The 27593-nt window shown below is 41.0% G+C and overlaps 1 long non-coding RNA gene across 1 annotated transcript; it reads right to left on the bottom strand.

Annotated features, from left to right (window-relative positions):
* Positions 1-11003: 11003 nt before the first annotated feature.
* On the bottom strand, positions 11004-23242 carry LOC122883448. Its single transcript, XR_006379631.1, has 3 exons — positions 21488-23242; positions 11735-11785; positions 11004-11473 (listed from the first exon to the last, which is right to left on the bottom strand). It is a non-coding gene; the product is annotated as an uncharacterized LOC122883448 (long non-coding RNA).
* Between the last annotated feature and the right edge of the window lie 4351 nt (positions 23243-27593).

Here is a 27593-nt window from a genome sequence, read left to right as displayed (position 1 = left end):
CCTGTGCTCACCTGTCATATCAAGCAACCTGCGCTATAGCCGGAGACCATGCACAGAAGCACTTGGCAGATGTATACACATTTGTTATATTAATTCCCCCTAAAACCACAAATTGTAGTTTTTACATTTCTGTTTGTGTATGGATAAAAAAAAAAAACAAGATACGTGTTAACTGTTAATCTTTGTTGGTAGGTGTATTAATGAACGTTAGACAGAGCTAGGCTGTTTCCCCCTCCTTCCAGTCTATGCTAAGCTAGGCTAACCATGTCCTGACTCCAGCTCTGTAATTGACACACAGACATGAGATTGATTATGGATCTTACAGTGATAAAAATTGCACATTTTATTGCTGTTCATCTCTGTTTTCATTCATGTGCAAAGTACAAAACTGTGCTTTATCATGTTTATCACTCTGTGGTATAAATGTGTAGCACGATGTGTCAAATGATCTTTTGTTGAAAGTGTGGAGTGACCAAACATAAATTAAGCTTGAGAGTAACATCTTCAGATGTCTCAGTGTGGCTGTCCTGTGGTTCACCAGTTGTTATTGTTCTCATTGGGCCCAAATGAAGCAAACTAAAACAGAAAACACTCCAGAGTTTGTATGAACCCTTCAGGACGTGCCTGCTGTGAAGGCGTCCTGGGTCTCTGGCTTATGAATCATTACCACAACAGCTCAAAGCAGTCAAGGATGTGAACACAAGTGTTTGAAGAGTTCCACAGCTGAAGCTTTGTGGATGGTGGTAGGGGTGTGCCCTCACAGAACATGACGGAGTTAACAGCACGCCTCTGGCAGTGGGCAGCTTTCATCAAGGCCTGTGTGGGCACGATTTCATAAGACTGTGGGCACCTGTGGGTGGCTCATGCAGACCTCACTGCTCATCTGGGGTAGAGTGACAAAAAAAACCCCAACTGCAGGGATGAGAAGTATATAGGCCACAGTTTCCCACCGCGGTTTCTCACAGTGATCCAAGTAAACCCTGTAAACGGGAGACTTAAAAGGGAAACAAAAAAGCCCGGGAATCACCTGGGGTGCAGCAGGAAAATCCAGAACAGGGAAGAAAAAGGAAAATAAAAAAGCTTTCAGAGAAGAGAGAAAGGAAAGAAAAAAGACTGCTTCAGCTCAGTTTCCTAAACAAAGGTTAGAGCATCTCGCAGTCTCCCCGGGGAAGGAGCTGGCTGAGGCGGGGGCTCTGCCAAGCCAATATGACTAGACAGCACCCAGGAAGGCGGGGGGGTGACTGGCCATGCTAGGTGCCACATTGCCTCCAGTGGGTGCAGGGTGGGGGTTGGAATTGAGGGAGGTGCTGGGACGTCAGTGTCACTCTGATGAGGTGAGCTGGCGTGACGTGCCTGTCAGTGGCGCGCTGCACAGCGAGCACATACAGAACAGCTCCTATAACGCACTCTGGATGTGTGCATTTGTTTACATGCAGAGAAGACAGCACACTTCCGGCGTAGGCGTAAGACACAAGAGAAAAAAAGAAGGATGAGCGGAAGGGGGGAAGGGCGACGAAAAGAGAAGTAGGACGAGTGGGACATGATGGGCTGGCTGCCTCCCTCCTCCTCCCACCCCGTCTCTGCTGTCTCAGAGGAGATGGAGGAATATGAGCGCGGGCCGGCGCCTTCGTCTTGCCTGCAAATGAAGCCGTCGTGGCACTGCGGCGACTCCCGCCAATACTTTACTGAGCTCTTGTCATTTACCCACCGAGTCTCCTGTGGGGCATTCAAGCTCCAACACACAGTTGTGTGATGCGTTCATTTCAAACTGAAATGAACGCATCAGTAGTGCAAAGCATCAGTAATGCAAAGCACTACCCAGGGCTACCACAGAGTACACGTCGGTTTAGATTTAGTAATAAGGAAGAGGAGGAGGAAAGAAGTGGTAAATGTTTTGACTTAAAAAAAAACTTCAATGAGGGGAGGCAGAAAAGAGAGAGAGAGAAAAAGTAACAAAAAACAGGCAGTGTGGTGCCCAAGCTGCAGGGGCCTATTAAAAAATGAATCAAAGGCACACTGGCTTTCTATTGAAGGACACAGCAAGCTTCGCTCACAGCTCTCCTAGTGAGAGCGTGTCACACACACACACACACACACACACACACACACACACACACACACACACACACACACACACACACACACACACGTTTTCCACTCAAGGAACGAACATGCATATGGCTGTTTTCAGCAACAAGAATACACACCAACTCACAGAAGCACATGAACACATATTGTCTAATTAACCTTCCATTCACTGTATCTGACAAACCCTGCTCCCTCTGATTTGAATCACAATCTGAATTGTTTCCACATAATTATCTTCCCTGTGAACTGAATTGAATTTAGACAGTGAAAAACAAAAACTCTCCACTAAAATCCAGACTGAATTCATTTTTAAGGTGGGTCGGCAGCTCCTTAAAGGGGTGATTCGCCCCTCATAAAGCACATTTTGTCACTTAATTAACTCTAGTGGTATCTAAACATGCGGATAGTTTTGATTTTATTTGTCCAGGTTTTGAGATTTCTGCCCCCACCCTCATACAACTGGGTGAATTGCTTTGCCAAATACATTTTGGAGGAAACATAATTTCTTTGTGGATTTTGTTTCAGTCATTTAAGAAAAAATGCTAAACATTGTTATTTGAGGCATCACCTTTGGGACCTTGTTTTACATCTTCTGAAATGTGTTAGACTAAATTATTACTAAATTATTATAATTTAACGACAGATTAATCGTTAATCGATAAAAATAATTGTTAGTTGCGCTGTCTTGTGCCAGTCAGCATTGACATTTTTCAATATTTAACCAAGACAATCTTTCCTAACCTCCCAGTTGCCTAAACAGAACCATAAAAGCGTTAACCATGCATGAGCAACACCATGAGCAGATATTGTAGAAAAACTAGGGAAGTTTTTTTGCAGATACATTTCACATACAAACATTTCTTCATTATGTTGATAAAAACTGAATCCAGGTGGCATTAAGTTTCCTTCTAAACATTTGAAATTAGTTGATTATGAATGTAATTTTAAAACACTAGTGCATGGAGTTACTTTATACTGGAGAAATACTGTAGCTTAATGGATCAGTCTCATCCAGCAAGATGCTGTGTTGGCCAATCACATACATGCACATTCGTGGTAGATTACTTTGTAACGTGAATGCCATAGTTCTGCTGTTTACCTCGTAACTGTCGTGGTGAAAGATAAAATAGTTGCTGCTGTGATAACTTTCCAGCTGTAAAATCCTGTCTCAGTGTTATAAACCGCCATGCAGTGTTTTGGTGTCTGACGAGCCTTTAAACGCATTAATCTGTTACTCCAACTGGACTTCCTGGATCATATTTCATCGGATTTCTCACCGGGACCAACAACACATCCCCACCAACGCAATGCGTTTTAACGCAGGTCTGTTTTCGGTCTGAATCCTCGCTAACAGGGATAACAGATGCTGCTGTTGACTTTTTAAAATATCATTTTTCATTTCCATTCACCTCTATTGTGCAGGGGTGGAGGCAAGACAAGTCAGTGTATCTGCATAGCTACATACCGCTAGATGTAAGCGAGAATATTTATTTATTTTTTGAATATGGGTGAACTGACCCTTTAAAAGAATACACTGATGGTACAGAGCTGGAGTCAGGATGCAGTTAGCCTAGCTTAGCATAAATACTGGATGCAGGGGCTTTGTCCAAAGTTCAAAAATACACCTAAAACTGACAAATTAAACCATTTTATCTAATTTCTTTAACACTTACAGAAAGAGAAATGTCATGAAAGTTTACTTGTTAAAGTGGTACCTGTAGTTTGTTGCTAACTAGTTCTGGGAGCAGTGACGCAGATACCACTGTATTCCTTTAAGGCTGAGCAACTCACTGCAACAGTTTAGCAGCAGGGGAACGCTCCACCTTTAAAGACAAAAGTGATTCAGTTAAAACAGAGCTTCTAAACCCGGGTCTACACTATTATTTCTGTAAAGTGTTGGTCTAGTGTAGGATCAAGCTAGAGAAGATGGCTGACAGTAAAACTCTGCACGGTTCTGTGTGAATGATATGTGTATAAAGATGTCAGTAGAAAAGCTCACCTAAATCAGACCTGACAGAGTGGGAAACGTAAAGGGGGGGGGCTATGTAAAAGCAGTCTTGGTGGCACTCAACCAAACCTTTCTTCAGTCAGACGTTACAACCGTGTAACCCTGTGCACAGATGCAGGGGTTGAACTTTTACACTCTTCTGCAAGTATTGTCCAAACGCAGCCCATGGCCCACGGGCGCTTTGGCTTTCTAAATCAATATTTCAGCGCGCCGAGGCGTCGCTCAGCCTCCATCCACCTGGAGCGCTGCCAACATCCAGATTCAGTACTACCATCAGCCTTCAGTGCATGGCTTCTGCCCACACACACACATCCACAGGAGCATCAGCAGTCAGAAACACAACTATCACAGCTCTTTGTTTTGTCTTGCCAGGTTGAATCATACATAATGATAAGCCATGTGAAATGTGGCCCTGTAGGTTTGAAATTTCTTTGAACAATCTCTGTAAAAATGTACATTCTTTTAAAATGAAAAATAACAATCAACCATTTGACTTATGCCCTGTTGAACACCAGTCAGTTTTGCTGACAGGCACGCAAGGTAAGTATTTTCAATATGAATTACAGGCCCAGTAATCCATTCACATAATTATGTTCTTGGGCTGCAGCTGAGATCCTTAACCTTCAGATGGAAGATAACTCACTTTTATCTCCTTTTTTAGAGACTCTACTAACTTAGCTGTCAAATCCTGTCAGCTCGTGTATTGGAAACAGTCAGTTTTAGGGTGAAGTGAAGAATGCAGTCTATCAACTGATATCGGATTTTGAAGAGCAAGTCTAATGCTAATGGTAATGTTGGTGGGTTGAAGAGCTGACAGACTATTTCAAATTGAGTTCATGCCAGAAAGAAAAATCATAAATTTCACTCAGAATGGTTACCTTTCAGCGCGGAGCCTGCGAAACAATAATTAGGCCGTGTTGCTCTTTCTATAGAAAGCTGGAGTTCTTCTGCACTGAAACTGCACTTTTAAGATGATTACATTATTTTTTCCTATATAAGATAAATCATCTAGCCAAGTATCATTTGCATTAGAATATTAAAATAATTTGAAGGTCTTGCTTATCTTTAGTAAGATATTAATGTGTTATTCTGCTCAAAATGTCAAGAAACAAGTCTGACGGTGGGTGGATTGCATGGTTTTCACTCTCATAGTCCAAACATCTGTTAGGAGGAAACTATAAATGGCTTTACTTATTTCAAGAATCAGACCAATCTTAAATCTACACACGACAAAAACATTCTTTTAAAGGCACAGTCGTTACTACAAAAAGTGCACTAACTAAGTTGGATAATCTTTGATTAAAAGTGAAGTTGGTCTTAAGGCAGATTGTTGTTTTAGTGTTGTGAAAAATGAAACTTGGTTATAGAAAATTCTGGAAACAATAGTCTCATTCCACCACCACCACTTGTGTGTGTGTTCAGGTGTAAAGAAGCAGAAAGCCTTATTTCAAGGTTTTCAGATCTGTCTTTGTTGTCCTGAGTTAAATATTAACTCGGAAAATACTCCTATTGGCTTTCTTTCAGAGAGTGAGTGTGTTCAGGCCAATATGGATCTCATGTCTGTGTGTTAAGTACAGAGCTGGAGTCAGGACGTGGTTAGCCTAGCTTAGCATAAAGACTGGAAGCAGGATGGCAATGTCAGTCAGTCCAATACTTTCATCCAGCCTGAAATATCTCAGCAACTATCGGATGGCACAACATTTAGTACAGGCATTCATGGTCCTGGATGAGTCCGAATGACTTGTGTGATCACTTTGGCTCATGACTAAATGCCTGCAAAACTGATGACATTCCCATCAACCTCAGCTGCACTTTGTGTTTACTGCTAATGTTAGCATGCTAACATGCTAAACCAAGATGCTTAACATGGGAAACATTATACCTGCTACATCGGCATGTTAGCATTGTCATTGTGAGCCTGTTAGCATTTGGCTCAAAGTACGCTGTGTCTACGTACAGCCTCACGGAGCCTACAGCTGTTTCCCCCTCTGTACGTAACACACAGCCATAAGATTCATTTTAATCTTGTCATCTCACTCTGAGAGAAGGCAAAGGCTTATTTCCCAAAATGTTGAACTATCCATGAAGAACTCAAATAATCAATTTTGATGTTTATCTTGAATTGCTGTACTTTAATTACAAGTCTTACTAGTTTCAAGGTCAGATAGTGTTGCAGTGTCCTGATTTTGATTTTTGCTTCCCCCATTGGCAGATGTGTTTTGCTTGACACTAGCAATTTTCTTTTATTTGTAGAAATCCACTGACAGAGTGCTGTAATCCCATTCTGAAGACGGTCTCACTAATCCATCCTGTGAAAAGACTTTGATGTTACTGTCATGGAGTCTTTGTATCTGTGTTTGTGATTGAGCTTCCGCAAGCAAAGTCAATAGTTCTTTATAAATATTTCCTCACATTTGTCTACCCCACAGTGTGTGTCAGTATATGTGCAGCATTTGTTACTACAGAAAGATACCACGAGTCAGCTGACTGGAGAACTGAGGTGTTTCGTTCAGCTGCTGCAGAGAAATTGCTGCAAAAACATCTGCTGGCACCAGAACGAAGACATGAATACAGCTGTAAATGAAGTGAGATTAAATGCTCAGATGCCTGCCCAACTCCTTTGAAATAAACATTTAAGTTAAAGGGTCATTTCACCCAAATTACAAAGAGACATATTTCCTCACTACACCTCCAGTGGTAAATGGCCATGTAGATAGTTTTGCTTTTATTTTTACATCTGTCTCTGAGATTTTCTGACTCCAACTCAATGTGAAGTCAGTTTGGCATGGCAGTTGGCTCTTAATACCACGGTACTCATGAGCCTCGGCTGCTGTCACTATGTAGAAGAAGCACAAATCAGGTCTGTAGCAAATTCAGAAAATTCTTAGTTGTCGCAGGTGGGAAACAAACGGTGAAATTGTCATTGAATTCATTCAAAATTGACCCAGACTCCAAAAGTGAATTCATTTAAACTGCAGTGTAAAGTCTTTAGCTTCCACCAACGTTAGTGACCCACGCAACATCATTTTAAGCTTGGTGATTGGCTCTTTCTTAGCGAAACGCATCTTGGGTTAGAGTTAGGTGACTTCTCCCCTTATGTTTTTATGTGCACAGGTTTGCACAGTACCTTTTATTTTCTATCAGACAGCTACTGTACATATTTTCACACCACACAGTTGGTCATTGTTTGTACTAATGAGTCAACCAAGAGAGTTTCATGTCCAGAAAATGCAGAAAAAGGAAATTTCTGCATTTTCACTTTTGGAACCGTCACTTGCAACTTTGCGACTTTGCTGCTGTTGTCTAAGCTTGTCTTTTAACCCTTGAACACCCAAACCCACTTTTGGTGGTGGTCAGCCTAAATGAAGACAACATGGACTGGATCATTAGACCCTGGCAACGAATGTGGACTTGAAGTTTTCAAGAGTTCATTACATTGTTGGACTGACATACTGCTAGTTTCAGTTATATACTCTGCAGTGCGTTATACCTGAATTATTTACAATGGTGTTCTTTTTGAAAATGACCACAATGACCCAAATAAAAGAGCCTAATCCATCACTGCATGCATTACACATTCATATTTATGTACATTTTCATAGTAGTAGTTGTCTGAGAAAGTTCTACCGACATAGTGATAGCATCCGCAGGCAGAACAGTAGTAAAAGGTTAATTTCATTAACACATTACTTCAGCAGCTCCAATCTTTTCTATCTGACAAAGTGGATACAAACCTGGGGCAGATGGTCATAGCATCACCAGCGCTGTACAACAAATTGAAAAACAAGTAAGAACAAACATTCATTCACACACCCTGATCAACAACCAGTATAAGTCTTATGCATTGGTAAACCAACATATTAAAATAGCCATAACTCTGACTGATTAAATTTCCTCATGTTTATGTTCTCTCAGTGCAGTCCTCCGACTGTAAACACTGTAAACAGTTGGACACTGAGTGAGTCGCTGAGTGAATGGCTGCATAATTAAAGCGAGGAGAAATCGTCAGATAGTCCCTGAGCACTGGCTGTGACAGCAGGCCACTCCGGGCTGCAGAGTGGCCCCGGCCCATCGTGGAGCATTTGAAGGACAGGGACTGGCAGCCTCTGGGGGAGCGCAGGAGAAATCAATGGGTCTCTGGCAGGCAGAGTCATTAGTTGCTGCTGCTGCTGATATGGAGAATTGAGTCACATGACTATACCTGTATGACTGGAGTCACAGACCAGAGTACACAATATCATGACCAACCTGTAGCATTGAATGCCATCCAGTAGAACATCCCTGCAGACATTATTATGAAGCTTATAATGTTGTTTTTGTTGGAAGCAGTGTCAGAAAAAAAGCGATTTACGTACATATCAATTTTTGAGGCGATTGTGGTGTAAAATTGTGACGTTTACCTAAAATAATTTTTGGACAAATTCAACTGATGTTCATGACAGTGTGTATACCCCCCTACTTAAAGGAGAACTCCGCTGATTTTACACATCATAGTGTGTTTCCAGGAGTTGGGGAGTTCAACATCTTCTCTCTCCCATAGTTCTGTGCTTTCTCGTCTCTCTCCTCTCTCCTTCTGTCGCGTGCTGTGTTCCTGCTCGACGACTGCTACTACAGTTGTTGTTATTGGCTCTGTTACTAATACTGTCACTATTATTCCTATAGCTGTCATTCCTATTATTATTAATTTATTAATATTAATGCTACCACTACCATGACATTATTACTATTTTAAAAATTCTAGGTGGTATTTGCATTGTGCTTCTCCCCCCCAAAACCTCTCTCTCTCTCTCTCTCGCTCTCACGGCAGCGGTGGATGGCCGCCCACCATTGAGTCTGGTTCTGCTCGAGGTTTCTGCCTCTTAAAGGAAGTGTTTCGTTGCCGCTGTCGCCGAGTGCTTGCTCATGGTGGGATTTGTTGGGTCTCTGTAATTAATATTATAAAGAGTTCGGTCTAGACCTGCTCTGGAGGAAAAGTGCAGTGAGATAACTTCTGTTATGAACTGGCGCTATATAAATAAAATTGAATTGAATTGAATTGAATACTGCAGGTCTGAATAAAGTTGTACGAAGCCTTCAGTGTCTCAGAGGGAGCTGTGTGAAGTCCGATAAATGTCCTCAAGTGATGTCCCTTGAGTCGGCGTCGGTCGGGGCTGAAGACTACAAGTCTGAAGACGAAACTAAAGTGTTGGTGTGGAGTCAGAAAGCAGCGAGCTCAGCAGAGCTCTGCTGCAGGCTGGTGACTCGAACATAACACACCTCAATCTCTCAAAGAACTGTCGGTGGCAAGTTGCATTGTGGGTAATATAAGCGTCAGGTTTTGACAAGGAAGAAGAATGTGTGGAATATTAAAGATGATACACTATATCATTTATATAAATTCTGTATAATAACTTCTTTATAGCGAACACAATGCAGTGTCCCTTGGTCTTCGCAATTTTCCTGCCAGACTGTAGCATCTCTGCCCAGCTCTGCTGCAGATCGCTCGTGGAGCAGAGCTGAAACAAAATCGAACATGTACATGTTTGAAAAAGTGGCAGACCCTAAATCCGACCCAAGCAAGTCACTTGCTTGATCGGGGGCCTGAGTGGAGGTGCTGCTTCGGAGGCTCAGGCCAGGGCAAAGTATTCCCTTTTATAATTTAGTTTCTGTGTCATGTAAAACAATGGGCTGTTATAGCTGTGTTAATTAACCAGACAGCTGAAGGCATGTCCATCTGACCCCTCTATGAGTTAAACACCTGTTCAGCATGTTTACGGAAGCAAATTAGGGTCATTAATACTTTGAGATTGTGAAATGATGAAATGATGTGCATGTGAAAAAAATGTGCATGCACGCATCTGAGTGTGTGACTTTGTAAAAAAGTTTTGCAGCTGTAGAAATATTTTGTGTATGTGTAATTAAAATATGCGCAGTGAGGTTTCACATAGTCTGAGATCTTTGTATGCGACACTGTATTTACAAGCTACACGCTACGAGTTACAAGCACGAATTTTGGCACTGTTCTAACGCCTGTGCTGACTAGCCAATCAGCACGTTGCCAACTGACCATCCAATCAGAGGAAGTCAAACTGTCCAATCAGGGGGCAAAAGGTTTTAACGCGTTCTGGTTACTTCGTCCATCTGGTGGGTTAATTAGCACGGAGCATGGCAGTAAAGTTTTACATTGTGATTAACTAGATATATCAAGACAGCTGTGCGTGCATCTCGGAGTTACCTAATTTACAGATAAGCTAATGTCTTAGCTAGCTACAGTCTGCTGGCTAACGTTTGTTGATGTGCCGTTTGATCAAGTAACGTTAATATTAAGGAAAGTAAGGCTCTTCTTTAACAGGTGCTTCAAGACATAATGCTTTTCACTTTTACATGTTCACGTCAGCTGGAAAATAAACCAAGTGCACAGGAAAGTAACAGTAGTAGGCTAATGATGCAATCTTCAAATCTAAAAGGGGACAGTAGTGAACTGTCAGTACAGCAAAATATACTCAGTCTTATGTTTTTATGATGGGAGAACATTTGTTTCATCTGTCATACACCTCTTTCATGAGCCGCTAAATTTCTCCAGAGGATTTTTTTTTTCATTTTCAAAACTTGACAATTATTGGAATCTTAAAGATCATCGATGTGAAGTCCTCTCTTTAATGCCAGCATATGACACCTGCGGTACACATGATGCATCATGTTGACCTCCTTCCTTGACATTGTTGTTGTGCTCCAAAACCTCAAATGTAATGTTTTATTGTACACAGCTAATATATTGAACACAATATTGATGATAAAAGATTACGGTTAACGTAGCAGGATCAGAAGACAGATGCTTTTAGTAATGAAAAGCACTTAGGAATGGTAAACTAACGCAGAAAAGAGTTCACATTTATGTTTCAAAACTATTCAATTTATTTTTGTCAAGCCTTTGAAGATATTACAGATATCTAAGATAAACCAAGTTTAAGGTACACCAGAAAGGATGATATTACATATATGTTTATGCTATGTCAATGCTACTATTACTTACAAATTTAAATGCACAAGAGTCAACAACTAACAATTTGCTGAAAATATTGAAATAAAGTCCAATCTCAGATATGAGATGGACAGGAAGTCTGTTTGTTCAGCATTTTAAAGCTCTATACTGATGCTCAAATGTTACTTACTGACAATAACTGAACACTGTGGTATTTGTATATTTTAGTGTTCAGAATACAAATGACTTTAATGTCTGCATTTCCAGTTGTTGCTGGATTTATGTGAAACACACTGGAGTCATGAATGTATCTACTCGGTGGGGCTGTTTTAGAAGTCTTCATGGCACACTGCAGTAATTCAGCCTGACATTTCATTCATGTGTGTGAACTTAGTGCTGAGTCGCCACAGAGTCACCTGCAGTGATGTTTTGCAGTTGGAGATAGGAAGGAGGAGGTCGGGAGGAGTGGAAGGAGGTGAGGGGGGTGAGGGAGAGAGAAAGAAAGAGAGATTTTCAGTTCACGTCAGAAAACCAACCTCACAGCTCATTTAAATCCTTTTCTGGGGACAACTTTTATAATGTGTGAACGGCATCTTTTTAAACAAAATGAAAAGGTCTAAAGATGCTAAACAGTTATTCACAGTCAGGTCATGTGGTCTGTTGTCAATGTCACTTACAATATTTCTACTCACGAATCAAGTGCAGGGCTGGATTGATGTTCTCTTTGTCTAAGAGAGGAAGCAATATGTTAGTGCTTCCACACATGTTCAGTATGGCATCATCTTCTTTTATAAATAATTATTATACACCTGCTTCATGTGAATCATACCAGTTTTTCCGCTAAATTCATTTCCACACAGTGTGTTACGAGCCATTAGGTGAGTCCTCTTAGGATCAGTAACAGGTCATTTGCCTCACTGACTAATTGATTTGATAATTGAGAGATACGCATGCAATCAGGCCATCTTTTCTCATAATGGGAATTCATGCAAATGGTAGAGAGGCACGAATGCAGGTCCCAGTCCATTAAACTAAAATGACCTTAATATGAGACAGATGGCTCATATTTTCACATTCTACTTCCTGTATGTTCGCACCAGTGATTCACGCTGAAGTGAATGGGATTAAATTGAATTCGTAGCTGTGCGCCCTCTGCTCGCATTAGCTCCACTCTGAGGACTCTCACTATATCGACGACTGCTTTTAAAGCAGACAGGATGAAGCTAATTCAAAGATTGCACTGATTTTGTTTTCTGTTTGAGAAAGCGTCCTCGTGGAAAGCAGCAGCCTCAACACACCTGCGCAGCAACCATGTTTCCTCTGTAATGATCAGCTCCAGATACAATATATCGACAGCTCAGTGAATAAGCAGCACGAGTGAAGAGCCTGCAGTGTTTATTAGTGGGGACAAGGATTTTAGCAAACTGCAGTAGGAGCTGCTGTGTGACACTGCAGCATTTGCCAGACTATCATATCATCTTTTTACTTTAATCTGAGTTAGCTCCTTCCTGTTTTACAGCAGCCTGAAGTACTGTTATGATAATGAGGAAATCCACACATGCAGCACAGAGATGTCATGTAAAAAGTTTGGTTACATTTTTTATTCTGTTTCTGCTCATTTTTGTTTCATTACTTTTCTTATTTAAAGCTATTTAAATCTCCGAATATACAAAAATACTTGGCTTGCATTGGTTTTGCAATATAATTTCTTTTTAAACTTCTATGTTTTATCTAAAGCTGCATTAAGGGATTTAAAAAATTGTTTTTGGCCCCTTGGAGTCAACAAAACTCAAATGGTACGGATCATAACATGACTAGTAAATGACTTCATTTCAAACTTAACTTTCAATGAGATTAAATAGCTTCTAATGCAAACTGATACCATTTCGATAGCCCATGACTGCTTCAAATACTACACCGAGCATATGACTTGTTTTATTCCCTTTATGCCCAATAATGTGGCTCAGAAGGACAGTCAAGCTGACAACCCCGTCTTCTCATTGATAAGTAGCTCACGTGTCTTCGACAAAGTGTGTGTGTGTGTGTGTGTCTGCTGCAGATACAGATCCTGCACAGACGTACAGAGGGACAGAGCACATATTCAGTGTAGCATACAGCAAACGCCTACCTACACACACACACACACACACTGGACTCTGACCTTGGGGTCTGTTATAGGGGCCCTCTGCCTTTGTTGTGTGGATAATTATTAATGTGCTGAGTTGTGTGGTCTCCTAGTTAACTCATTATTAATGTGTTTTGTGTGTTGTCCTGTTCTCCTGCCTTCCTCTACTCCTTTATGGACGATACCCGTGTGTGTGTGTGTGTGTGTGTTGAAGTATGTGTGAGCGTGTGTGTGTGTCGAATGTAAAGCTGTGTGTTTGCTGTTTGTTAAGGGAGCAGGCTGAAGACTGCGTGTGTCAGTTTCTCTGTGTGTCTGTGTAGGCGATGTAGTGCAGTATCAGTGTTGGAGAGAGTGAGCAGTAAGTAGGCTTGGAGAGTGGCTGTGGTAAGCTGACCGGCTCTAACAGTGGTGAACACGTGTTGGCTCACCCACTCATCGCTCCTCTGATGCCTTTCAACACACACTTGATGAGTGAATGAGGAAAGTTACGGACAGGAGGACACTCTCACTACACCTGGAATCAAATGTTCTCCACACTGTCAGTGACACGAAGGCACACCCAGCCCATTGCAAATCTTCAAGGCAGTGTGTATTGCTACTACTGCCTGCACCTAAAGTGCAATAGCAAAGTCCAGCAGCAGCAGGCAGCTGTTTTCAGTGAAAACGCTCTGATACACCCAGTGTTCACTGCCTACCCAGCACCAAACAGCAGACATCAAAAGGTAGCGACTAGCTGGTGAACGTGGTGGAGCATTTAGCAGCAAAAGATCCAGATATTCTTTCTCAGGAGTTGGTAGAGACCAAAAACAGAGCTAAAAGGAGAGGGAATATTGGACTTCTAACAAGTGTAACCACCCCGAGCATATGTGATTTCATATGGCTTCATATATCAAAAATACATTCATGTGGGGCATGAATGTATACCCTCCCGCCTCTGTTGTGTTTCCTGTCTATAGCGTAAGCTGTCCAATAAAGAGAAAATGAAAAAAAATAAATGAACACAGACACACACACACACACACATAAATATACTACTATATATATCATGGTATATACTCTGCATATGCAAGTTCCATGTGAAGGCAGCATTCCTACAGAAACAAATGTCTTTTTTCACTGCGGTTAAAGGCCACACCACTTAACGTAACCAAAGCAAAGTCAGACTGGATCAAATCATTATTGATTCATAGTAATACGCTTCATTCTTTTATTCTTGTAAACATCTGAAATCTTGACAATGCCTCTCTCTGTTTGCGTGGGTCCAGTCCATTCTAATCACATGAAGCAAAGTCTTTAAGAAACCTTCCCCCAGTCCATTCACCCACCAGTCAGCTTGATGAGTAAACTGTGGAGCTTGTAACAAGTAGGAATGTGAAACACCACAGAGGTCAGCACGGAAAACTCACTCAACATATATTGTATCATATCAAAACAAACAGATTCTTTGTCAGTATGACACATCATGAGAGCCTCCACAGCGGAGAGCACAATAAGGCCTTTTCTGATGAAGAAGTTGTAAAAGCTCATTGGGCTGAGGTGTCTGAGGCTACACTGGAGCATGAGGAGCAATAACATACTGTGTGTGTGAGAGAAAATTAAGCAAATGTGTTCATCAGCCTCCACTGTGACCAGGAGAACTGAAGAGCTACTGATACAGCTGAGTGACATTTCACTGGCTGTGGATGAGTCAACTGACAGCTTGATGTTTTCAGTCAGATATTACAGTTATATTTCCACAGCATTATTAGTGAAATGGGTCAAATATCCTGTTAGTCTTACCACACTCGTGTGTTTTAGCCAAGCTGTGACGCTGTACGACGTACAGCTGCAGCTCTGTTGCTCTGATTACATGAAGCAAGTAGAGACGTAGCAAGTATCTGATGTATGAGGAAACATAATGTTTTAAAAAGAAGAAAAGGTTTTATTGATCAATCAATTGTTTGTTTTATGTCTCAATGCATTTGCAACTTGTCTTTTTCTATTTGTCATTTGTTTTTATAGTAAAGACATTTTGGTAGATTTTTCAAATTTAAAGGATAAGTTCACATTTTTCTCATTAGTCTCGAACAATCCTCACTTGTGTTTCAAATTGCATTTGTCCTTACTTGATAAAGGACAGCACTGAGGTTTGGAGACCTTTGTTGTCATGGTTACAATAATAAACACTTGGTTAAGGTTCAGGCACGATCGTGGTCTTTTGGAAACAGGAAACGGACAGCGGTCTCCCGTGTTTCGGTCCCACATTTTGTTGGCTCCTCCTTTGCTACTTGAATGTCAACATTTTGTTTTGGGGCACTTGCTGAAACAACTGATTCTGTCGTTTTTCTGGCTGGGGTCCTGTATTATTACTCAGTATCTTGTAAAAAAGATTCAATATTGAAAATGAAAACATATAAGACTTATCTTATAATTATGACTTACCTTTTATTCATTATTTCTATTTCTTTGATAGAATTTGTCTTCTAAACAACAAAAATAAAGATTTCAGCAGACGCAGTCATTAGGCTAGTTGGTGTTAGCATAGCTGTGGGCTAGTGTGGGTTTGAACTTGGAAGGTCAGTAAAGCTAACTAGGAGACTAGCCACTGGCTAGACGACATTGTACATTGTCAGTGTTATCATGTTACAGCTACACCTCTGCTCTCGTCCCTTGTCTTTTTCATTTGGCCATGCACACGGAGTTTGAACCCCGTTTCACCCACAGCAGCACAGGTGGGCTGAGCTGCTACAGAGAGAGGCCCCTCTGTCACAGTCTGTTTAGGGGCCAACATCCAGGGGGATGGGGGGACTATCACATTGCACATGATTAATGCAGGGCCCTTGTCTGCTAGAAGCCATGGTGAAGGAGACTCTATGCCTCGAGGCATCAACAGACCCGCTTCCCAAACTGGGACTTGGCCCCCTCTCTGCATGCTTGACTGGAGGAGTTGTGGGTGTTTGGAAGTCGTGCAAACCTGCTGCAGTAGCTCAAAACAGAGATGAAAGGAACTGACCTTGAAAAGTTCAAAGGCAGAGTTTCCCTCTCGGTCGACCCCCGCCTCTTACTTTCTTTATCTTCTGTCCCTGACTGTCAACCTCTCCTTATCTTTCACCTGATTTCACCCATTCCTTCTCCACGCTTCCCCTTTTTGTCTCCATCTTTCATACCAGCCCTCACTGGAAATGTGTTTATTCCTCTTCTCTGCTGTCGTCTCGTGTCTCACAGAGGTCTGTACAGGTCAGTTGTTGGCTCAACAACACTGGAGGCTAAGAATCTCAAACTCTGTCACATGACAGCCCTTTCCTTCACATACTGCAACTATGTGGGGAGTTTACCATGTAAATACAACCAGTATGACATCAGAGAAAATGCTAAAGGCTCCGAGTGATACATGTGCCTGGCCCTTCTGATTCTGGGAAAGACAACATTAGCTTATCATCTAACAGGACGGCAATTAACAAGTTACAATGGAAGTGCATATAACATAATACATTTAGACATTAATATTCTGTATGGCATGAAAGTCAGTAGTTTTTGAGCTCCCAGATGAAACCAGTCCATCTGTATTTCTTTGTTCATCTGTTCATCAGGAGATCGCCACACCCCAGGTCGCATTTTAACCTCTTCCACTCCACCCCTCCCTACCATAGACCCATTTTTGTCTTTTGCTTTTTCTTTTGGGAGGGGGGGGGGATTGAATACACACACACACACACCCAATTGAAAACAATTGGGCTCATTGAATCCACAAGAGCCTCAGCTTTCCAGTCATACCCAATTTATGCAATTCCAATACTGTTTAGGGAAGCCAGTATGCAGAAATATTCAAATACACCATTTTTAGAAAATAACACATTTATAATGCAGGCAATAAACCTGCATTTCCCCAAACTGCATGGGATTAGCATAAAGTGGGAATGTCTCTAAAGAGGAGACATGTGGGTACACATAGGACACATTTTTATTCAGATATCTTGAGGTGAGAGGTCAAGGGACTCTTTTGACCCTTCGTCCATTGATACCAATGGATGCCTTAGGTTATTTAGTTTCATATGATGCCAGTAGCTTTAAAACTGAGCCAGCTACAGCCTCCGAAAGACAGTTATGTCGGCCGAGGACATAGGCGTCCTAGAGGAGTTTAGGAGCTTAACGGACATGATGAATCCAACAGTCCGTTTCCCTTAACGACAAAAGAAGTCATTTGTCATTGACTTTCAAAACCATACGTGTGCTGTCGGAGTCAGTGTTCCTACTGAGGCCCTGCAGTGACGTTGCCACTGAGGGCCATGTTAAAGGGTGAGAGCAATGTACCAGGTCAATAAACAACAATGGTTAATTCATATTTTTTGTGAATCAGTTAAATGGGGCTGGCCTGCACCAACTTGCCTCACATGCAGTGGTAAAATAAGGGAAATACATGTACATGCATGTGACGCCTATACTGTCGCTGCTCAGGTACATGTATCAGTGTGTAACCTCAGCTCAACTTTGGTGACAGCTTGACGTAGCGACCTGGACATAAGGTACAGTATACTGCTGAGGTAATGACACAAAGAAATGAAAACTAAGTCATAAATATAATGAGCATTTCAGAATCAGAAATACTTTAAGGGTTGGTTATGTTTAGGCAACTAAAAGTACTTGGTTAAGGTTAGGGTAAGGTCATGGTCACGGTGTAAAGCAAAGAAACTGACTTTTGGTTAGAGATGGGAAGCAGACTTTCTGTGGAGTGTTCCTTTAACAACAGGTGATCTAATGCACACATCAGGTTTAAAGCATGACAAATGGACTGCGTATTCAGTTGTCCTTGGTCCAGAGAATAATGGTATTGGGTTTTGTTCATTTGAGTTTCTTGTGAACCATCTCCCCCTGTGAGGGTTTTTGTACAATCAACCAATAGAGGGGGGGTCACAAATGCAAAAGAGAAGAAAAACTAGCAGACAAACATGTATAGCATTCAGTCAGTTTTAACTCTTTAATTATTTCAAATTTGTAGAACTTGGTCTAAAGTATGACTGTCATTTCTAGGCGGCACAATGTTTACTGTTGCCTTGTTTTTCTTTTCAAAATTCACCACATTGTTATTTGCCCTTGTTGCATTTATTCATCTTGGATTGAATTTAAGCGTGCTTCGGCACAGCGGCGTAATTAGATGGAGCACTGCAACATATGGAACGGCTGGCTGTCTGGAGATGAGTGTGCTCTCCAGTGAATGCTATTCACTTTCATGTCCTTCAAAAAAAACCCCAAAAAGTCAAACATATGGGGTCAGCTAAAAAGAGGAGTTTAATTTGATATTCCAAAATGCTCAAGCTGTCACTGGCACACAAATCTGACACTTCCTCCCTGCTAAATGTTTATGGATTGCAATATAATTATTATTTTATATTATAACAATATTTTAAAGTGAAAAATCTCTTCATGCAGAGAGGACAGGTATCTCATTATTTCTCATACAGCTTGTGTTCCCCACATATCCATACTCCTCCTATTATAGTTGAAACAGGGTTGTTTGCACAATTAAAGGCTGCAAATCAATCAGTGTGCTCAGGTCTCTGTTTTTCCTTTGCAAGTGTGTTTTCCTATTGTTATGTCTGACACACTGACATGATTCTGGCTCTATTTGTGATTGAAATCATGACAAATAGAAGTTGTTCCTGAGCATTGTCTTACAGCATTGTTCTAGTATGTAGGTTGGATACCTGAAACCCCACACTTCATGATGTCATGACATAAAGCCCACAGGACATGTATGGGTGTGACATTTTATGAGCTTTTGGGACACGAAGCTGGGGCTTTTGTCTTTATGTGCAGTGCAGGAACAAAACCTCAGAGTCTGATTCCCAGACAGTCTTTCCAGAAGCAGAAGAGAAAAACCAAGCGCATTGTACCACTGACTGCACTCACTGATAGAGAACAACCTGAGAGTGTTGCAGCTGTGTGGCTCCAGTACTCCAATAAAAAAATACTTCCTGTTATTGACACAATCAGTGCTCGAGCACAGCTCTGCCTGTTAGATTTCTAAATTTAAAATACATAATTCAACATGACAAGATTTTTACATCTTCAGCATCAGGCTACTGAGTGACCGAAAAAGTTGTGTAAAGAATGAAAAAAGAGGGCTTGAAGGAGAAGTTCAAACCCTGTTGACTTTCTCACCTCCGCACAGCTTACCAATCACTGCTGAAGTGATTATTTTTAAAACGTCACCACAATCTTAACCTCAGCCACTGTTTGAGTTGCCTAACCATACCATAGTTGCCACTTTATTGTATAAAGTCAGAGTTTTGAAAACGTCGGCATTGAACTTTAAAATATGTTGTGACAATTTTGCAGAATCGTCCAATATCAACGTCCTTGTCTGGTGATAAGTTTGCTACAGAGCAGCCAACTAGATGCTACAGACAATATACTGTATGTGGATTTTATATATAGACATAGAATGTATTTTTTTTCAGTTACAAAATGAACCTTTCCTCCATTTCTCTCTACAGTGACATTGGTGCCATCATAACTTCTTCCTGTCTATGCTGGAATGCCATTGGACACATGTTGTGAATGTTGCGTATTCGTGGGTTAAAGTTCAGTTCTGTTGAACTTTGGCTGCAAAACCTGGTGGAAAATCAGGCCATTGTGTGTTTCTATAGCTCGTGCAGCTGCACTCTCCTTTGAAAATAACAACCTGGCTCTGAGCAGTGTTGCATTTGCACGTTTGGTGTGAAAGCATTGTTACGGCCTGTGGATAAAGTCCCCCTCATGGTACTTAGATTTCATCAGAGAGGCAAAGCATCAGGGTAAAGGTCTCAGCATGCTCCAAATAGACTAGATCGTACGATGTGAGGGCCAACCATGTTTAAAGGCAAAAGTGTTTTTACCTGTTCAGAATGGCCACATACAACTTCAGAGCTGGATGTGATAAGCAAATGGTTTATATACATGATTACAGTTGCTTTACTTGATATCACACTTTATCTACATTTCACTACCAGTAGTTTTTTTTGTTTTGTTTGCTAACTGGTTAAAAGGTTGTCAAGAGATTAACTTTCCTTCTTAATAGATATTTACTCCATGTCCAACCACTTAATGGTACAACATACATCTTCAGCATCTTGTCCAATAGCCACTGAAAAAGAGCAGCATGTTATACCGTGCAAGAAAAAAACAGTTCCGGTGTTAAGGTATGTCAGCTAGTAAAAGCTTTTGGCCTTGATGTTACCTAGGATGAAAGATGCTCTTACAAACCTTTTGGTGTGAAACTAACACTGTGAGGTTTGATAGCACGTCTATAAAATGACCCCTTGACAAGTGATGTGTGAGCATCACCTAACTAGCATAACTAGCCTACAGCTAAATCCCCTTAGACCTTTTTACAACAGGCTTACGGGTGGGACAAGTTGTGGGAAATTTGATCTTAGTAATGTTCTAGTCTGTATCATCATTATGGAGACAAAAACTTGAATTGAAACAAAACATGAAAAAAATATGTAGTTGCAAGTCTTGGCTAAAATATATTTGGAGACCTACGAGCTGTGAGTTATCACATAGCTCTGCTTGGTCTTCAGATAATGAATGACTTTGTATAAGAAGTGTTGTTGGTAAATGATATCAGGTGCAGAGATTTGGCCATATCTTCCTGTAGGATTTAGTGAACTGACAGCCTTGATGATGTCCTCGATCTGGCAGCGGGATGAATTGTGTGGGGTTGTTCTCAGGTTATCCATATATGACAGCCAGAGTTAATTCATGGCTCTCTGTAACAACCAGGCACCGCCTTTTTACCCTTCTACAACCCTCTCCCCATCCATCTCTCTGCCTGCTTCACCTCCCTGGCACTTCACATCTCAGCTGACTCCCCAAACAGGACTCCTGTGGGATTGTGAAATGTTTAAAGTCTTCCTCTGTCTCATTTTACCTCTTCCTTCCTTCAAAATCTTTTCTGTCTTTGATGACAAAGATCCTTTTTCCATCCCCTCCTCCATCCACAAGCCTCCTCACGTCTACCTTCCCCTTCCCACCCCCAGCAGCCCTCAGCCCTTCTGTGAGAGCCTGATAGACGCACTCCAATATCCAGCCGGCATAAATCTTCCCCCAAGTTAGCCACAAATATCTCAGCTATGCTGATTTATAGGAGCTGGCCTCCCTGTCTGTCTCAAAGAGAGGCCGCTGCGGTGCTTGTAGGCTGAATGTAGACGGGATGGATTTCTTTATAGCAAGTCTCTTCAAAATAAAAGGGTAGAGAGAGAGCGAGAGAGAGAGAGAAAGAGAGAGAGACATGACTGAGTGTGTGTGGCTGAGCAGCGCTGATGGAGTGCAAAAAGGGACTCACCTGTAAATAAGGTCAGTGAGGTAGTAAACAGGCAAATGAGCATGGGATGGATGGAGAGGTGGAGGACACCGAGGCTGAGAGCTGAGCAGCTGACAGATATGTGAACCACACACAACGTCATGAACGCTATCACCGCCCTTTACATAGTGCGTTTTGATGCACCATGCAAAATGGAGACTGTCCTCCCAAGAAAACAACAGCTTTTTTTGTTTGTTCAAATGCCTAAAAAATGACATGTGTTTACGCTGTCCTGACACAAACCTCCAGTGGCAGTGTAAAATGACTCTTGTCTGTCAGGAGCAAAGGCAGAAGTAACGTTACACTGTCACACAGCCACAGAACTTCATAGGGACGGGGTCAGCAGGGATGGATTGACCAACAAAGTGTGTGCCGTTACCACTGCTGTTCATTTCCTGTTTTCTACCAACAGTCAACGCTGGTTTGTTTTAACCATGACCACAATCCTTCCCTAACCTTAACCAAGTAGTTCTTCTTTCAGCCATGATGAAGACGGTTCCCTAACTCTGATGAAGTAGTTTTTAGCCATGCCAGCCACGTGGCTCTAGTGATGGCAATGCCAGTTGGTTGGTCCACCACTGTGGTCCGGACTCATATGTCTCAGCAACTGTTGGAGGATGAATTCTGATGACTTGGTGATCCCCTGATGTTTCGTCCAGTGCCAGCAGCAGGTTGACATTTTTAGATTTGGAGTCAAATGACAACTATTGGATGGGTTGCCAGTAAACAGGCAAATGGTGAAGACATTCATGTTCCCCTCAGGATGAATTGTAATAACTTAGATTTTCATCTAGCGCCATCATCAGGTCAAATTTTTAATTTGTTCAATACTTATACTGCTCATGACTAAATACCTGCAAAACAAATGTCATTCTCATGAGCCTCATCTGTGCTTTGTGTTTAATGCTAATTAGCAAAAGTAAGCATGCTAAGCTAAAATAGTAGTGGCCATGGTAAACATAGGTGATTTGTAACAGTTTTGGCGGGCACTGACTACAGATGGGCATATGATCGGAAAACTCAGGCATGGATCGTTTTGGAAGGCAATTATAAATTTAGTGTTTTGTCCTTTAGTTTGGGGGACTTGCTGCAAAAATGGTAGATAGTCATCCCTATCGGCAGAAAGAAGGCTGACAGTGGACGATTATGCAAAATCGGAGATTACGTTCACTGCTTTGATAACAATGCATGGACATACTACAGCATGATTATGGTATGATTAACACAATGGTTATAGCAAATAAACTATGGTTAAGGTTGGGCAACACAAAGGTTAGAGGGCGTAACGATTCATAGGTTGTACGAAAGGTATTCAGGCTGCTTCAAACATGTCTCATGTAACTTAAGAAGATCCAGCAGCCCCCTTTTTTTTCTGTTCACACATTTTCATCAGCTTCTGTTGAGCCTTGCAGCAGTTTTCTCCTCTGATCACAGAGTGAGTGGGGGGACACCTGCAGGGGAACTTGTTCTCTCTACACCACATGGGGAAATGGCCACGATGTGGCTTCATGTGTGAGCCAGCGGGTTCTGTCTGACTTGTCCATGTGTAAAGGGCAAGGAGCCACTTTTAGTAGCCTATTTTTTGTGTGGATGAAGGAATACATTAAGGCTAGATATTAGCCTGCTATTGAAGTTCAGATACGACATTACTGGGTGGTACCAGCAATAATAAGTCAGTGTAGAGGTTTCCATCTAAAACCTTTTTCAGATAGTTGCTGCACAAACTTGGACATTTAGAAGAAGTGTTTGGCCTGAAAAAAAAAGAAATTCAAAAATTCAAGACAAAGCATCAGTAGTGAAGTAGAAGTAGTCCTTGTTCAAATATTTAGGAGGTCAATTACAAATTCCATGGAGCACTGTGATATGAAGCATTCATTATTCAACATCACTGAGTTTAAAATTCTACTGACGAGATTGAGCTAACCACAATGCTAGAATGCTATGCTAAAATTTTGAGCTATGCTTCTTGCTGGAGTCTTAAAGGTGAAATATTTACAACTAATGACCACATCATAACCGTATTATCATCCAGCAGACTTCCGTTTCAGTGTTGATGTTTTTTTCCCAAATGAGAATTGGGGTTGACTAAATATATATCTGGAACTAGCAGCTTCTATGACTTTGCAACTCTATTGGCCTTCAAAAAATATTAGTTGAATACCGAAGAACTCTTCTGTTAATGGAAAAATATGTGCACTGTGCAGCTCCAGCCTCCATCCATAGTACCCTTAGTACTTTGTCCCTCTTTAAGACTGCGTTGATTGATTTTTTTGGCTACTTGGAACAAATGGAACAAGCTCTAAATGCAACAATGACATATTATTGCCTCATAAAGATGTTACTATATTGCCTACACATCCAGCATACACGGAGTAATGTTAGCATTCATTTATAGTCATGTTGGTGTCCACCTGATGAATGTAAGTCCAATCTTTACTCTCTTTTAGCTCTGGTTTTGGTCTCAACCAACTCTTGAGAAAATCTGGCTCTGTAGAGCTGAGGGGAACTGCAGAGTTGGTGATAATTCTCTGGAGGCTCGTCACTGCGAGTGACACGTTTCACATTACACAGTTTTTTGACCCAGTGATATTATGAAAGTTTTGATTAAAACAGCTTTGAATTGCAGGTCACGGGTCAGCGAGAGGGACTGGTTACCCTAACCCTTTTTTAAAATCAAATTAGAACAAATAAAAAAACAGGTTACTAACCTCTCTATTTTAAACTTACATGAAGTTCTGCTCGAAAAAATGCGTTTCACAGTCACACAGCAGATTTGTGTCGACCTAGCAGAGTCCTTCTTGTTAACACTGAAGTGGAGATAAGCATCCCTTTCTCCTTAGCCTGGGCTGCAGTAGATAGAGCTCAGGCTGCTCTGATAAACACTGAAAGGGCGTCTCGGTGTTATCTGAGCTTCCACAAGGCCAGTCTGGACCAGGGCGAGTCCATGTTAAGGTAGAGATAGAGAAAAGAGGAGGGGACACTGTTTCCTCTTGCTTACGGTAGGTAAGCAAGTAAATTGGAAGACAATTTTTTTTGAATTTCTAAAACTATCAATTTTACAGTAGACATTAAGGTCAGTTTATTCGACATGAGGAGTACTATTGCGCTAGTGAAGACAGTTTAATGTCTTCTGTGGCTCTGGATGAGCTTTGTCAAGTCTGATATCTCGCTTTATCTATTTTAGGCTTGGATGCTACAAATTTATAACAGGAAATCTGTTACAAAAAAGGGCAGTGGTGTTTTAATGACGAATGCATTTACCAGACAGGGAGGGTCTAATGAAAAGATACTATTGGTTGCTTTATGGGAAATGTAGGATACAGTGTTTCTGGACTAAAAGTCAAGATACTTTAATCTCTGCCGCTATGATTCTTTTTTGACCGCTCTCTTGTGACTCCTCCAGCCTTATGGACATTCAAGACTATAATTGTTATTTTAAACGTACGCGTACTGCAATAATCCAGCGTCACATGTCACTTTTATCTTTCTGGACAACAGAAATCATTTAAAAGTTCAACATGTTCTGTTAACTGAGGCGTGAGTTCCAGACTGACTGTTCAGACTGAGGTTGCATTGCCACAATTCAGATCAGTGGCAGAAGATTTTGTGCTACATACGAAACTGAAACCTGAATTTTAATATTGTCTTGTTGTTGGCAGGGTGATATATCAGTCTGAGGTTAGCGCTGCAGAATATTGTTATTATATTTACCCTTTTGTCTAATGCCTCTCTCCCCAATTTTATCAGAGCTTCCGTTTCTCTGGACTGAGCGTCTGTCTTCATGTTTACGTTCATGTACACTCCGGAAATCCCTAAATGAATAGAAGTGTGAAGTGATTGTACATACATGCTAACACCTTTTCTGCACAAGACTTTGTAAAGAATATTCATGAATCTTTCCCATCTCAAAGGTTAAAGGCGTAATCCTAGTTGCAGGATGGACAAATGAAAAGGCCAACATCTATACTGTGAACACATACAAGACGTGTCCTTATTTGTCAGTGTGGGATGTCTGTGAATAGGGAACTGAGACGTTTGACAAATGCAGAGAGGTGTGTTAGCCTCCAGTAGCCTTCATGTAGACCTTGAGGTCTCAGTGTGTCCTCACTTCATGAACACACACACACACACACACACACACACACACACACACACACACACACGTAAAGGGCAGCGGGAGGGCTTACCTGTGGGAAGAGATAATACAAGTAAACACAAAGCCTTTACTGCTTTTACACAAAGGCTTAAAAGCTTTTCTCAATACTGAGTTCTCCTTCATTACAATCTTGAGGAGAGTTTGTGTTCCATCTCCAGAATTTCAACCACATCACGTGGGCTTTATCATAAACAGTAAGAATAAAATAATTTGTAATACAGAATTCTTTACTGCAGAAAAGGTTTCAGTATTTTACTTTTATGCTGCAGTAACATTTCCCAATCCCAACTCAAGGTTCACTTACTACCTTTTTTCTCATGAGATGAAATGAGTGGCTATCTATGGATGAAATATGTAAAATAAAATAATATGTTTCAATATTTTATATAATAAAATATGTATTATTTCTAAAGTTTTCTTGCATACACATTTGTTTTCATTTTCTTTCTTATTTTAAATATATATTCTGATATTTGCACATGTCCATATGTAATTGTAATTTCTACATTTTATTTTATTAAAAATTTTCTGTGGATGACATCAAGACAACTACTGAGCTTGCATGTCTACATTCCTCCATGACTGCTGAGAAAACACTCTTAACGAAGACGTGTGATGCAGTGGAAAAGCTGGTTTCCACGAGTTTTCCAAAGCCAGTAATATGAAGAATAAAATTTCATGCTTGATTTTAAAAATATTGGCACTGAATGTAAAAAAACAGCACTGATGTACTCCGGGGTAATGTTTTGTCTGGTGAGAAGGATGTACTATAAGCTGACATCCAATAAGAATAACTTGTAATACACTATTCGATTACTACAGAAAAGGCTTTAGTATTCTTCTTCTTTTACCACATGCTACAGTAATGTGGATTCATTTCTGTGTAATACAGTGAACAAAATCTCAAGCATGAACATGAACTCTCAGGACTGTAAACAAGTAACAGTTCATTGTTCATGTTAAATTCATTCAGGACTTAAGTAAAAGGCAGTGATTTCTATCTGTGATGAACTTATGATGCAAATGATTGTCTGCTACAAATGTTTTCATACTAATGGTACTTCACTTCACTTCACTCACATACTGTAGTGTGGTAGTGCTTTAGTCATTGTTGCCCCTCTGTTGGCAAGGACTAAGGATGGCCTTGTCAGTCAGTTGGTGCAGATTTGTCCAGATTTCCATGAAATTCTCTGTAAATGTTTTCCACGCTGTGAAACCAGAGGGTGATACCTGGAAATATTTTAAAGATGGTCCCTGGGCGCTGCGCTGTGCTTGTCCACTGCTTGCAAATATTTACTAGGGGTTGAAAGCAGCGGATCATTTTCCCCCAGAAGTATGTTACCTTCATGTTTACTAGTGACCACTGACCTTTCCCCTTGGCTCCACCATCAGGCCAAAATTTCCACTTATATTATACAATAAATATGAAACAACTGCTTGAGTTTCTTGCCCCATTACACTTATTTCAAACGTTGCTGCACGTTCCGAAATCTCAGCAATGATTTTTGGTGAGTTGTTTTTACAGATACAACCGATGGCCAGAGCTATGAAAATAAAACTCAAAACTGGTTGAGGTCCAGCTTTACTGGCTCAGACAGTTCTTCGTGTGCTTTCGTTTGCTTCTTTTTTCAACATAGACTAAGAATTTTCCTGCAGACATTAGAAGATTAAAGTGGAGATCCTGAGATCTAAAATGGGGAACCATCTCTACATCATTGTTTGAAGCAGATAAAGAACAGCACATTGTGCATGTCTCATTGTGCAGATTTAGAAACCAGCAGTCATGCCCTGACAAAAACCACAGTGAAATTGTTTATAGAAGGTTCTCATGGATGAAATCCTTTTGTGATATAAAAAAGAGAGAGTGTGTGTGTATGTGCCTGTATTTGCCTGCATGTGTGTGTATTTAGGTATGCTAGCATGCGTTTGTGT

This window comes from Siniperca chuatsi, linkage group LG10 (genome assembly GCF_020085105.1).
Source record: "Siniperca chuatsi isolate FFG_IHB_CAS linkage group LG10, ASM2008510v1, whole genome shotgun sequence".
NCBI classification, from domain to species: Eukaryota; Metazoa; Chordata; class Actinopteri; order Centrarchiformes; family Sinipercidae; genus Siniperca; species Siniperca chuatsi.
Note: the sequence above shows the minus strand (reverse complement) of the source record. Positions and strands in the feature narration are given on the sequence as shown.